Source organism: Erythrolamprus reginae, chromosome 1 (genome assembly GCF_031021105.1).
Source record: "Erythrolamprus reginae isolate rEryReg1 chromosome 1, rEryReg1.hap1, whole genome shotgun sequence".
Classification (NCBI taxonomy): Eukaryota; Metazoa; Chordata; class Lepidosauria; order Squamata; family Dipsadidae; genus Erythrolamprus; species Erythrolamprus reginae.
Window position 1 is genome coordinate 257,630,070 of NC_091950.1, and position 12,279 is coordinate 257,642,348.

The 12,279-nt window shown below is 40.6% G+C and overlaps 1 protein-coding gene across 2 annotated transcripts in view; it reads left to right on the forward strand.

Annotated features, from left to right (window-relative positions):
* Positions 1 to 12,279, forward strand: part of LOC139156809 (glutathione S-transferase 3-like) — a 41,508-nt gene that overhangs the window by 9,813 nt on the left and 19,416 nt on the right. The window contains exons 1-2 of one of the 2 annotated variants that reach the window (XM_070732879.1): positions 9,634 to 9,677; positions 10,013 to 10,060. The exons of the other annotated variant lie outside the window; for it this stretch is intronic. The gene's annotated coding sequence lies outside the window, so the exon portion shown is untranslated. Of the gene's footprint in view, positions 1 to 9,633; positions 9,678 to 10,012; positions 10,061 to 12,279 lie in introns of those variants that run through there. 2 annotated transcript variants of the gene reach the window in all.

The following is a 12,279-nucleotide window of genomic DNA, read 5'->3' on the forward strand; positions in this document are numbered from 1 at the left end:
AGAGCTCCTAGGGAAGCTCCAGCTGGGCGGGGCGCTGCCGGTGCCGGGGCGGGCATTCCCGAAACGGACGGAGAATGCCCTCTCTCGCAGCCCCCTGGCTGGGAGCACTTTCGCTGCGAGAGAGGGCTTTCTCCGTCCGTTTCGGGAATGCCTGCCCTGGCCCTCTCGCGCGCGCGCCGCTCCCCTTTTCTCTTAGCCCTCCCTGGCTTCGCTTCTCAATCCCTCCCTCCTTCCGTCTTTCCTTCCCCTCAGCCGTTCTGTCTGGGGGTCTCCCGCTCTTCCCTTCCCCGCCTCCCAGGCTTTGCCTTCACCACCCCCACCCCCTTTTTGGTTGGCAAGGAGTCCTTTGCCGCATCCTGCAGTTCGCACTAGGCTCGAGGCCGCTTTCCCTGGCTGCGCTCTTTCTTTCTCTCTCTCTCTCTCCCGTGAGGCGGGGGAAGGAAAAAACAAACAAACAAAAACTTCTTGCAGCGGGCCTGCGCGCGCACTCGTGCCCGCGCTCGTCCCTTCAGCAACAAGGGAGGGAAGTCAGAGGGCGAGGGAGCGAGCGAGCGCTCTTGTCCTCGGTGCCCTCTGCAGCCTGCCTTCCTTCTTCTTTGCTGCCACTGAGGGACGGAGAGAAGGATAGAAAGGAAAGAGGGAGGGAGAGATAGAAAGGAAAGAGGGAGGGAGGAAAGAGGGGGGGGAGAGATAGAAAGGAAAGAGGGAGGGAGAGATAGAAAGGAAAGAGGGAGGGAGGAAAGAGGGAGGGAGAAATAGAGTGAAATGGAGGAAGAGATATTTTTTTTGTCCAAACTTTTCTTTAGCCCCCCCGCGCCCCCCCCCGTCCCCCCGTTCAGTGTTCCCCAGGATTTTGAAAATATGAATAATGTGCCGCGGCTCAAAAAAGGTTGGGAAACACTGCTCTAGCCAATAACAGGGCTCTGGATCGATCTGTTATCGACCACACAGGCCTTCAGGAAAGACTTCCCAATTGCAGAAGAAATGGGCCGAGATGTGAGAGGCCTGGCGGCAACTGTCAAAACCCAAAGAAATTCCAGAAGACCTCTGGCAATGAAAAGGAAGCTGGGGATAAGCACAAAAGTGAACCTCCGGTTGGCCTGTTGGGTCGTTTTTGCCGTGGGGAGATATGCTACAGGTTTGCCGTCACTGTTCCAAATCTTGAATCCTTTTCCTATTTCTTCAAAGTTCAGTTTTTACTTCCATTGAGTATCTTAAAAAAAACCAACCCATTGATTTCATGATTCTGATTTTTGTAGCCAGCATATAAAGGCCTCTGTACCAAGTTTTAGTCTATGGCCTGCTTCTTTCTTTACTCTCAATAGTTGATCGTTAAGAGGCAAAAGCTATCTACTGTTTGAATATCTTTATTCTGAATTCTAAAACTGATTGCTGTACTTGTTGCAAATAATTTGCTCTTATTTATATTTAATCTGAGTCTCTCTCTTCAGCTTGCTCCTTAGTTTTTATTATCAGAGCTTGCAGATTATTTGCATCAGAGTAGTGTCATCAGCACAATACATGTTGGTTCTTCTTGCAGTTTTAAAACCCGACTCATCTTTTTCCAATCTGCTTCCCTCAGTATATATTCAGTGTGTGATCTGAATAAATAAGAAGAGGGTACACACACAGCTTTTTTTACACCTTTGCTAACCAGCAGCTAGGCTGATTCACCATGTTCAATCTGGACTGTGGTTTTTCTGACACATGCATTAGTTTTGCATCAGGAGACGACAGTGTTTTAAAATTTGCATAGTCCTGAGCATATTCTGCAGTTTTATAGTTCAAAGTGTTATCAGTTTGGTATTCTTTCACTTTTTAAATTATCCAACTTATAACAATAATGTCTTTTTCCCCTTGGCCTTTTCTAAATCCAACGTGAACATCTGCCGTTTCCTTTCTGTAGAGACTCATAATCTCTGCTGGATGATCCTAAACATTATTTTCTTATACATTGCAAGCTCCCACTGTAATACTTTCTTTGCAGCTTCATATTTTCTCTCCCTGCATGGCAACATCAGCAATTAGTCATCCCAAAGGCTTTAACGTAGCTTTGTCATAACCACAATTAGTACCCTGAAAGTTCTTCAGTGCCATCTAATATGAGAAGTTCCTTATTTAACATATTTCTATAATTTGCTATAATCAAAATTATTCTTATTGGCTCACATCACAGAAAGCTTTTAACTCTTATTAAGTTTTGGGATTGACTGTTGCCCGATTCCTTGCCACATGACTCCCAATATCCTCTTCTAATACCTTTCTAGAGCTTTTTTCCCCTTTTCCCTTGCAATTCAATCCCATCCCAACAAAATAAAGTTCAATGACTAAGACATTATTTGAAATATATTTACATTGTTGCAAACTGAGTACACAGATATTCAAGTTTTACATCTAGTCCTGCTACTTAGAATTCAAAAGTCTGCATTTATTCTAAGCAGTGGCTTAATAACCTTAACACCAAGGCAGCCTCCTCTTTGTTCATTGAGAAACTGTAGTCCAAGATAAAAGTATGCAAAATGTTGTAAGCACAACTATTGTCTATGCTTAAAATGCTTATGTTCCAAGGGAGTTTGCTTCAGGCTCAAGGACATGTGGTTTGAAGGCTCATGAGTGAGTTGTTGTTTTTTTAATCATCTAACAAATTCAGCAATAGGAACATCCCTGCTACTATTGGCTTTGACTGGTCAGGGTGACAGGCGATGCAAAGGAGACCCCCCCACTTAGCCATGGACAAAGAGAGCCACTTCAAATTAATGAAGTAGTGAATTAGAACAGGTATAATTTAAATAGTGATAATAGGGTGAACAAATAAATAGCAAAGAAAGAGTAGTAGATCCTTGGAACAAACTTTCAGCAGACGTGGTTGGTAAATCCACAGTTACTTAATTTTTAACATGTCTGGGATAAATATACAGTATATCCATCCTAAGATAAAAATACAGGAAATAGTATAAGGGCAGACTAGATGGACCATGAGGTCTTTTTCTGCCGTCAGTCTTCTTTGTTTCTATGTAAATGTAGTACCTATATGAATTACATTTTGCCTTCCCCCCAGCCCCAATTAATAAAAAAAGGAAAGATCCTATAGTCCATATAAATATCTATATGGAATTCATTGTTGAGTTTATAATCTGAACCATATAGAATGTCTGGATTTAACTGATTTTTCATAATTGGATATTCAATACTTCTACAGATCAAATGCCAATTTTAATTTTGATTCTTTAATCTCTTACAAAATTGAATTGCTGGTTTTTGTTCAAGTGCAACATGCTCTTAAAAAGCTAAAATTACTGGTATTTTTGAAGCTGGTCAAGCATTTAGGTCAGTGGTGGCAAGACTTTTTGGCACTGTGCCTAAATCAGAGCATGTGCCAGCCACCTGGTCTTTGGATTTCTGTGTATTCATACGCACCAGCCATCTGGTCTTCAGGTTTCAGGCATTCCGGTGTGTGCAAAGACCAGCTGGCTGGTGCACATGTACTGTACATGCTGGAAACCACAAAAGCAGCTGCCAACTGCACATGCCCACAGAGAGGATGCTGTGTGCCACCTCTGACATGCGTCGCATGCCATAGGTTCACTATCACTGATCTAGGTCATAATAGTTGCATACAGTAAAGGAAGAACAGTGTGATGCATTTGAAGCTTTTTTTAATCAATTAATATTGTACAGTGTAATCCAGTTTTTGTTAGGCACTGTTTCTCGATTTTTTTTCTATTAGATCCCTCCCCCAGGAAGAAGTAAACATTTTGTCGTCGTCCCCAACTCTCTGCTGGGACGATTGTTTGCAATATTCAGTACGTTTTCAGTGAAAAAACTCAAGCGGCTTATCAGCATGATTGGGGTGTAATGTGTTTAAGTGACACCTTAATTTATTTGGCTTCATGCTGTCCTCTGCCAACATTTTTAGACACAGTAAACATACTGGTCTTTCCTCGTCTCCCACCATAGTCACAATGAAGCCAAACACTACATCCACTTCATCGTATTTCCTCATCTTAGCTTTCGAAAGACTTATGTTAGTCTCATTATTTCTGTCTTTCTCCTCCTTTCTTTCCAACCCTGTTAAATATTTTTCCATGGTGTCTCTTAAGGGTTTGTTATATGCATTTCACATCTCGTACACTGTGCTGTGTAAGAAACCCCTACTCCCTGCGGCAAAAATAGCACCTTCCCCAGGGTCATGCTCTCCCCCTGACATCGCTCCCTGCCCCCACGCCATGGGGGCCCGCCCCACTATTTGAAAAACACTGCTGTTAGGTAAAATGATTTGAAAACATGACTTAGCAAAGAGTAAAGCTGGGTAATGCTGGAACCATCGTTCCCCGTAAGCTTTCTTTCTTTCTTTCTTTCTTTCTTTCTTTCTTTCTTTCTTTCTTTCTTTCTTTCTTTCTTTCTTTCTTTCTTTCTTTCTTTCTTTCTTTCTTTCTTTGTACTTCTATGCCGCCCAGTCCCAAGGGGACTGCCACTCAGACACTATACTTTTCCGCCCACCCCGAAAAAAAATTAGAGGAAACATTGGCTGGAACAGTTGCATTTTTTCTTGGTCCCATTCAGCGATGGACTAAGAGCTGGAATGCTAAATTGTGCTCGCCGCTGCGACTCGTAAGTTCTTGCGGGACCAGCGCAATTTTGCTGCTGCACCTGTGGAGGTAGCAAAATTGCTCCTGTGTTTCGGTGAGGTTTTACCTGCGGCTCCATGCGTGATTTTTCTACCTTCCATCGGTGCAGCAGCAAAATTGCGCTGGTCCCGCAAGAACTTACGAGCCGCCACGGCGAGCACATTTTAGCATTCTGGCTCGTAGCCCACCGCTGGTCCCATTTCAAATCCTGGTAATTATTTTGAAAAGCAAAAATGATTTGGCACTAATTTATTTGCAGGGCTACCTAAATCTGTTTGTATTGGTACTTGCCAGATCCTTGCAGTTGGTCTTAAGACATCCTCAATAATCCTACATCAAGATTTATTAAACGGACACATACAAAACTAGAGCTTCCTTCAATAGTTTATTCACACATGTAGAGGGCTCTTTCTGGGAAGGTACTGTAAATACATTACTTTTAATCAGTCCATAAGAAATAGTTTTATGTCAAGAACCTTTTTTAAATGGGATGTTCTGTTTACTGTTGTCTTAATGTAGTCATGCAAAGTCATAGAAATGAGTTTTAAAGTTCTCAGGTTTGGGACTGGTTTATTTGCTGAATGGCCAGCCTCTGTGACAGCCCAGAATTCAATCTTGGTAGGTCTTGATTATGACCTCTGAGACTAAGAGATAGGGTTCCTTTCTGAAGAGTCATGATATATGATTCTATTAGTTTTTAAATACATTCATTTTTATGTATTGCTCAATATCAGATCATTGTTGTTTCCTTAATGTTGCAATGTTTTGATAATGCATTGGATTTTATTGATGCATTTGATTGCATCTGAAGCAGATAACAAAACTTTGATGAGTAGACACAAGAGGGCACCATATGGCTACCTTAAAAGAAAAGTTTGATCTATGACCACAGGTTTTTGAACTAAATTAATTCTTTACCACCAGCATTTACTGGTGTAATTGCAGAGAATCAAACCCCATTGAATAAACCTAAATCTGCCCTACAGGTGAAATTAAAAATTACACCTTATAAGAAGAAGACAAATAATGGATTTACAAATGAAAAATAATAACTTAAAAATTGAAAAATATAACACATATACAGTATGAGAAATTTGGATTATTTATGCAAAATGGGAGTGGGATTTGCTGAAGTTGCTATGTTAGAAGTATAAACAAGCCTTGACAAAGATAAAGAAAATAATTTTGAAAGAAAAGACTAAGAAGGCAGATGCTGGAACTTTGAAGATTTTCAAGGGGTACAGGAACAAGAAAGAATGCAGTGTTGATTTGTTCCATGAAGTTTAAAACAATGGGTTATTATTTGAGGGATGGCTAACAGTTTCTCTATTAGGACTAGATGATGTTGATTATTACTGGTAATGTTTAATTGTTTTTTTAAGGGGGACTGGATTTCGTTTGAAAACAGATTTGTTGTAAGGGAAAATAAGGAATTGGTGTAATAGATATAATTTGTGATGTTTATATTTTGCATAACACTTACCGGACTTCTGTTTCCTTAATAGGGAGAGATGAGGTACTAATGATGGTTATATAGAAATTGGGGCGATATAAGGAATGAAGAGAGATTTGCTTATATTTTAAGAAATGGTGATAAGCTGTAGATTTTAATTTTAACTTTTTTAAAATGTATTTTTCTATTTTTGTAGCTGCGTAAGTTTTACTTATGTAAATAAAAATTATTGGAAAAAAGTAATGTTGAAATACGTTATTTGTTTACAATAATAACCAAAGTAGCATAAGCCTTGGTGACAGGCTAGGAGATTATAATAGCATGATCAATAGTAATGCATTTGGCAGGGGAGGGCTAGTTCTGTCATGGGTAAGTGAGCACATCACAATTTGTGTGTTTAGGGGAGATTAAAGACTTAGGCATTGTGGTTTAACATAAGCTGCCTCTGAAACCTTTGAGGCTAACCAGAGATAAGAAGGGAAGGGAACTGCACACAAAATGTCCACGCTCAGAAAGCATAAACAGACAAAGAGAATATGGGAAACCTCAATGCCTTATGTCTGCATTGTTAATAATTAGCTTAATTTTTTGAATTAGAAATTTAGAAGAGGGTGGCGCACTGGCGGGGGATGGCCAGGGTTGACCATCAACCCATCTGCCTGCTTGCTGATTAATGCTCTACTTGCCATAAACAATTTTGTAGCTTGTATTTTCATAGCTGACCTATTTCTTCTGCTTTTAAACAGTTGTATAATCTTCAAGGGAGGGCAGCAATTGGGATTGGAATTTTTGTTGATAAGCAAAGCAGTTATAAAGCATGACATCATGTCAACACGCTACTTAGTGGCAGAATTCTAACAGTCTCTCTTACTATCATTAAGCGAGGATTGCATAGGTCCTTAAATGAGAGGACTTCATGTGGCCGCGACATGGGAAGGATTTGTATCCCAGGCATGCAGACTGTGGATGAGAGCTATGGATGATAGGCAGGTGGGCGCGGCAGGTGGGCATTGTGGCATATGGGTGCTGTGGTCAGGTGTTCCAGAGTGCAGCTGGGCATGTACATGATAAGGGTGGGGCTGCAGCTGTGCATGTAGGTGATAAGGGTGAAGAAGACAGACCAGGGTGTACAAGTGGGAAGGTATTATGGGTAGGTGCAATGGTGGAGGATGGGCAGGCAGGAGCTATGGAGTGAGATGCCCATGTTACTTGAGGCTTCTCAGGAGAAAACGTGGCAGGAACAGGAATAATAATATTAATAATTTATTAGATTTGTATGCCACCCCTCTCCGAAGACTCAGGGCTGCTCAAAACAATAACAAAAACAATATAATAGTAATACAAATCTAATATTTAAAAAGTATATATAAAACCCCAACAATTAAAACCATACAACACATGCATACCAAACATAAAATATAAAAGCCTGGGGGAGGTGTCTCAGTTCCCCCATGCCTGGCGATAAAGGTGGGTCTTGAGTAATTTTCGAAAGACAAGGAGGGTGGGGGCCGTTCTAATCTCCAGGGGGAGTTGATTCCAGAGGGCCGGGGCTGCCACAGAGAAGGCTCTTCCCCTGGGGCCCGCCAAACGACATTGTTTTGTCGACGGGACCCGGAGAAGGCCAACTCTGTGGGACCTAATCGGCCGCTGGGATTTGTGCGGTAGAAGGCGGTTCCAGAGGAATGACTTGTGGGGGCAACTTGCAATCTCTTGCCATCTTTCCCATTGACTTTGCTTGGGGGAAGTCAGTGGGAAAAGTCATAAATGGTCATTGTGTGACCGCAAGACACTGTAAATATGATAACTGAACCACAGTTATCATGCCAAGATTAAACTCATGATCACCTGAGCACAGGGAGGTTGCAACTTTTAAAGACCAGTGATAAGTCCTTCATTTCAGTACCATTATAGGTTTGTATATTCCTTAAATGAATGGTTATCCTAGAACAGGTGTCGGCAACCTTAAACCCTCAAAGAGCCACAAAAGTCCTAACTCGAAGCCCCCTGTTCAATTCTGGAGCCAACTGGAAGTCCATTTTCTCCCACCATAGAGTCTCCTCCTAGAGTGGCATCCTTTTTCCTCTGCCGGCCAGAAATCCAGTTCCCCCACCATAGAGTTTGTTTCTGTTTCTTTTTTACCTGTCCTAACCGAAAGCCCTATCAACTGTGGAGTCGACTTGCACCAGGAGATGCAGCAGAGGGATGATAGAGACACATGCAGCTCCAGGGCCACGGGTTGCTGACCCCTGTCCTAGGACTGCCTACTCTAATCTTTGACCAAATTAAACTTTTAACTAATATGTTCAGATACGTTTTCACTGATCTTCCAGAGGACTTTTGAGCATGTGACAAAACAACGTACCCATCTTGTCATCCAAAATTCAGACACTGAAGAAAATCTCTTATGGACTTTTTGCAAGAAATAGGTGGAAGTTTAATAAGGAGTTGGCAGCTAAGGAGTCATTTCCCTTGCATTCCTCTCCCCCCACAGTTTTCTTAATTTCACAGATCATCATCCGGGGATCAGAGAAGTGACAGCTGTAGTTAAAAATTCAAACCCTAGCTCCTTTTCCCAGCTGGGTAAAGTTTTCAATGGTTTATTACCATTGGAATGATTTATTAGCATGCTATAACTTGAATTAAAAGGAAAACGTTCATTTATGTAATTCTAAGACCTGTAATTCTTCAAAGAGTGGGACAGTAATGAAATGACCTTTTTTTGCTTCTTGTTATCCATGCTTAAAAGTTGTCAAAAGAGAAGATTACTATGAATCATCTTCAAGCTGCTTTTGTGGGATTGCAAAATGGAAGCAGTTATGGTATGAAAATACCTTGAAAATAAATAATTGTCTTTGTCACACGTTAAGTTGGTAGCACAGTAAGATCATATTTGTTCGTTAAGAGGAGGGTGCAAGCAATGAAGTTTAGAAAGAAGTTGCCATTTGATACAGCTGATGTTTCTTCATTTCCCCCCAATAGATAATCTCATGCAAAATTTGACCAAGAAAACACAATACATAGGGAAAGTCCAATGAACAAGTAAACATTGTTTCTATTTTATTAATGCTCATTGGGATCTATTTCATATAGGAGGAGGCTGCAATGCCGGCAGTTTTGGGGAGCTCCTTCCTTCAATGGTTCGTGTTCTTACCTCTAGGTGGCTCCATGCCTTTTGATCTTTTTCAGTTGGGGAAAAGTGACTCTGTGAAAGGACCAAAGTTGCTTACCACGCCACTGGTTCACTTCCTTCCTGTGCATGTGCAGTGCCGAAAACTCTGTTTTTGCACATGCGCAGAAGAAAAAGAAATGGAATTTTAAAAAAAAAATAAATCTAGAAAAAAGATGGCAGTGCCCAGGGACTTGCACCAACCGATCCGGTTCGGTGACGTCCTTGTGATGTCACCAGCAGGTCGCTACCGGTTTGGGCAAACCGGTTTGAATCAGGAAGAACCCACCCCTGGTTCAATCTATGTTATGATAAAGAGACAATTCAGTGGAAACGCCTCCTTCTGACAAGGGAAGCAGACTATATATGAAGTAGACAGAGTTTCATTTCTTTTTCTTGTTGAAGGCACAAATAAGATCAGGCTTTGCAGGTTAGTATTGACTTTTTGATATGGAATTATGTTTACAACCCCTCAAATATTGCATATGAGCTGCTAGGGGCATAATGGGATTACATTGGAAGGAAACAGCTAAATGCCTTAATGCAATGTAGAAATACTTTAGTTTATTCGTTTCACTATTTGCAGACCTTCAATAGGAGAAAGAAATTACAAAATGAGCTATTCAAGCAGCAGATTAGATAGAATAAAGGACAATGAAGGAAGGAAAAGGAACAAAAAAATTAAGAGAGGCCAAAGCAGTGCAACTATTTTTTGCAAAATGATTAGGCATGAATTAAAACTGTCTTCTTTATTTTGAACTGCAGCAGCAACAGGATTTTCTCCCGGTTGGAGTAGAAGTGAAAAGAAAGGAGGTAGGTTCTGCCCTGTGTGCAGTGCAGTATTTATTTTGTAGAGAAAAGAAACTTCATTAAATTTGAATTTCTATTATGCAGAAGAAAATTGTCTGTAGAATAAGGCACTTGAAAATATTGTAGGAATGGATGCAAGCAGTCTAATTTAGCAATGCCCTAATCTGGTGTTTGCTTGTTCATTTTCCTTTTTAACATTTTATTGAAATTTTTAATTTCCTTAGTAAAAATTAATATAAACTAAACTAGAAGGAAAAAGAAAAATTTCAGGAGAAAGAAAAACAAACCAGAAAAATACCCCAAAGCTAGTAAGAAATAAATGACTCTCTAACCTTCATCACTTTGAGCATAAGCACTCTTTTTAAGCTTACAAATAAAAATATTCTCCCCAGAGTGTAACTTTTATCTATGTCCAGAAATTGACTTATTTTCAGTCCTGTTTCAGCAAAAACCTGATTAGGAATTGCTAGAAATATCAACTTTATTCCTGATCAAATACTGCAACTTTATATTCATTCCTTCTTTGCTTTCCTAGAAACATCAAAAAACATAGAAAAAAATTGACCTTTAAATCATTCTAATGGCATCTTAATATTAATCTTTCATGAATCTTTGGTGTTTAAGAGGATTCTTTTAAATTTATCCATTGAAATCTGTATGCTTTCTGAAATTTGAGTTAATTAATATTTCAATTCATTTTAAAAACAACAGATCCTTTCTTTAAAATAAGGAAAGGTTTTCTACCCAGCTTTTAACTCTTTGGTTCCCCCTTGTGTCCATTTTCAATATTCATCTAGCCTCAGTTCCTAATACAGGTTGTGACTCTAGGCAGCACAAAAAGAACAACAAACAAACGCTCCCAAACAACCTATATAATTAAAAAACAAAAGCACTAAAATGCGATACTTACTGAGCTTACTTACTGGACAGCCATTTAACCCTTCCACGGGATTCCCAGACCTGATGACAATATCATATTTTATGTGGGAATGACCTTCACAAACAGAAGGGAGTCTGCAGATAGGAAAAATCGGCTGGTAAAAGATGTGTCAGCACACAAAAGCAGGGAATGAATGGGAAATATCTCAAAAGGGATCCTTCCTAGTTTTCCAGAGTATAAGAAGAAAGGAAAGCTTTCATGTTAAGCCATGACGTAGTCTAGACTCTAGACAAGAAGAACAACCGGGCGCACTAGCGCTATTTTTATTGTAAGTTTACAATAACAGAATCTCGCAAGACTGTTAATATTTCGCCCCTTCCTTTCTTCTTACATTCTGGACAATGTTACGTACTGGCATACAGAGTAAATTTGCATAGCCACCGATGATTAGCCAATCTAGCAGTGGCAGAAATAAACTGCTGTCAATGGCCAGCAGGCTCCAGGGAAGCCCTTAAAAGCAGCTTCCCTGTAGCCTCCTGGCAGTCCATATTAATTCTAGCCAATGACGGGCCGCACTTAACTTTTCCTACCAGATCATTCCAGGAGGCTGGCATGGGTGCGCATGGTGGCAGTGGCAGGGGTATGAACCCCTGCATGAGATTTTGCTTCCGTGCATGTTTGGAAGCAAAGAAATCTGTGAAAATCGCCAAAATTTCACATGTGCAAGCGTCCTTGCACTAGATTTCAGCAATTTTCACCGGTTTCTTTGCTTCTGCGCATTTGCAGAAACAAATTCTTGTGCGGGTGTGTGTGGGGGCAGACATCTGTGTGGTATGGATGTGCAGATGCGCACATATTGCCATTTCCGCTATCAGAATGGTGATCCCAGGCATACTGCGGCCTTCCCAATACTGCGTCTAGCTAATAGACAATAAAGGTGCTGATCCATTCCTATATCTTGACTCTTTGTTCTCACACAAATCCAATAGAGAACTAAGAAAGATCTCTTTTGACATGTTTCCCATTCAATTCCCCTTTTTGTGGGTTGACACATCTTTTAAGTGCCGGTTCCTGTCTGCAAAGGTCATTCTCACATATCCCCAGAAGGCCAGTATGGTTGCTGCCAATCTCACCTGGGATGGAATGATGCTCCAGAGGGCAGGCGCCGTGGAAGAAAACATTTCCTTCCTGGATCCCACCAAGTGAAGCTCCTTGACTCATAACATATTCCTTTCTGTTATTATAAGTACAGAAAAAAAGTAATAAGTGACAAGCAAAGGAAGTTAAAGATTTGAGATAAGTAAAGGAAATATAGCTAAAAGTAGATTATGCTCAAAATTCC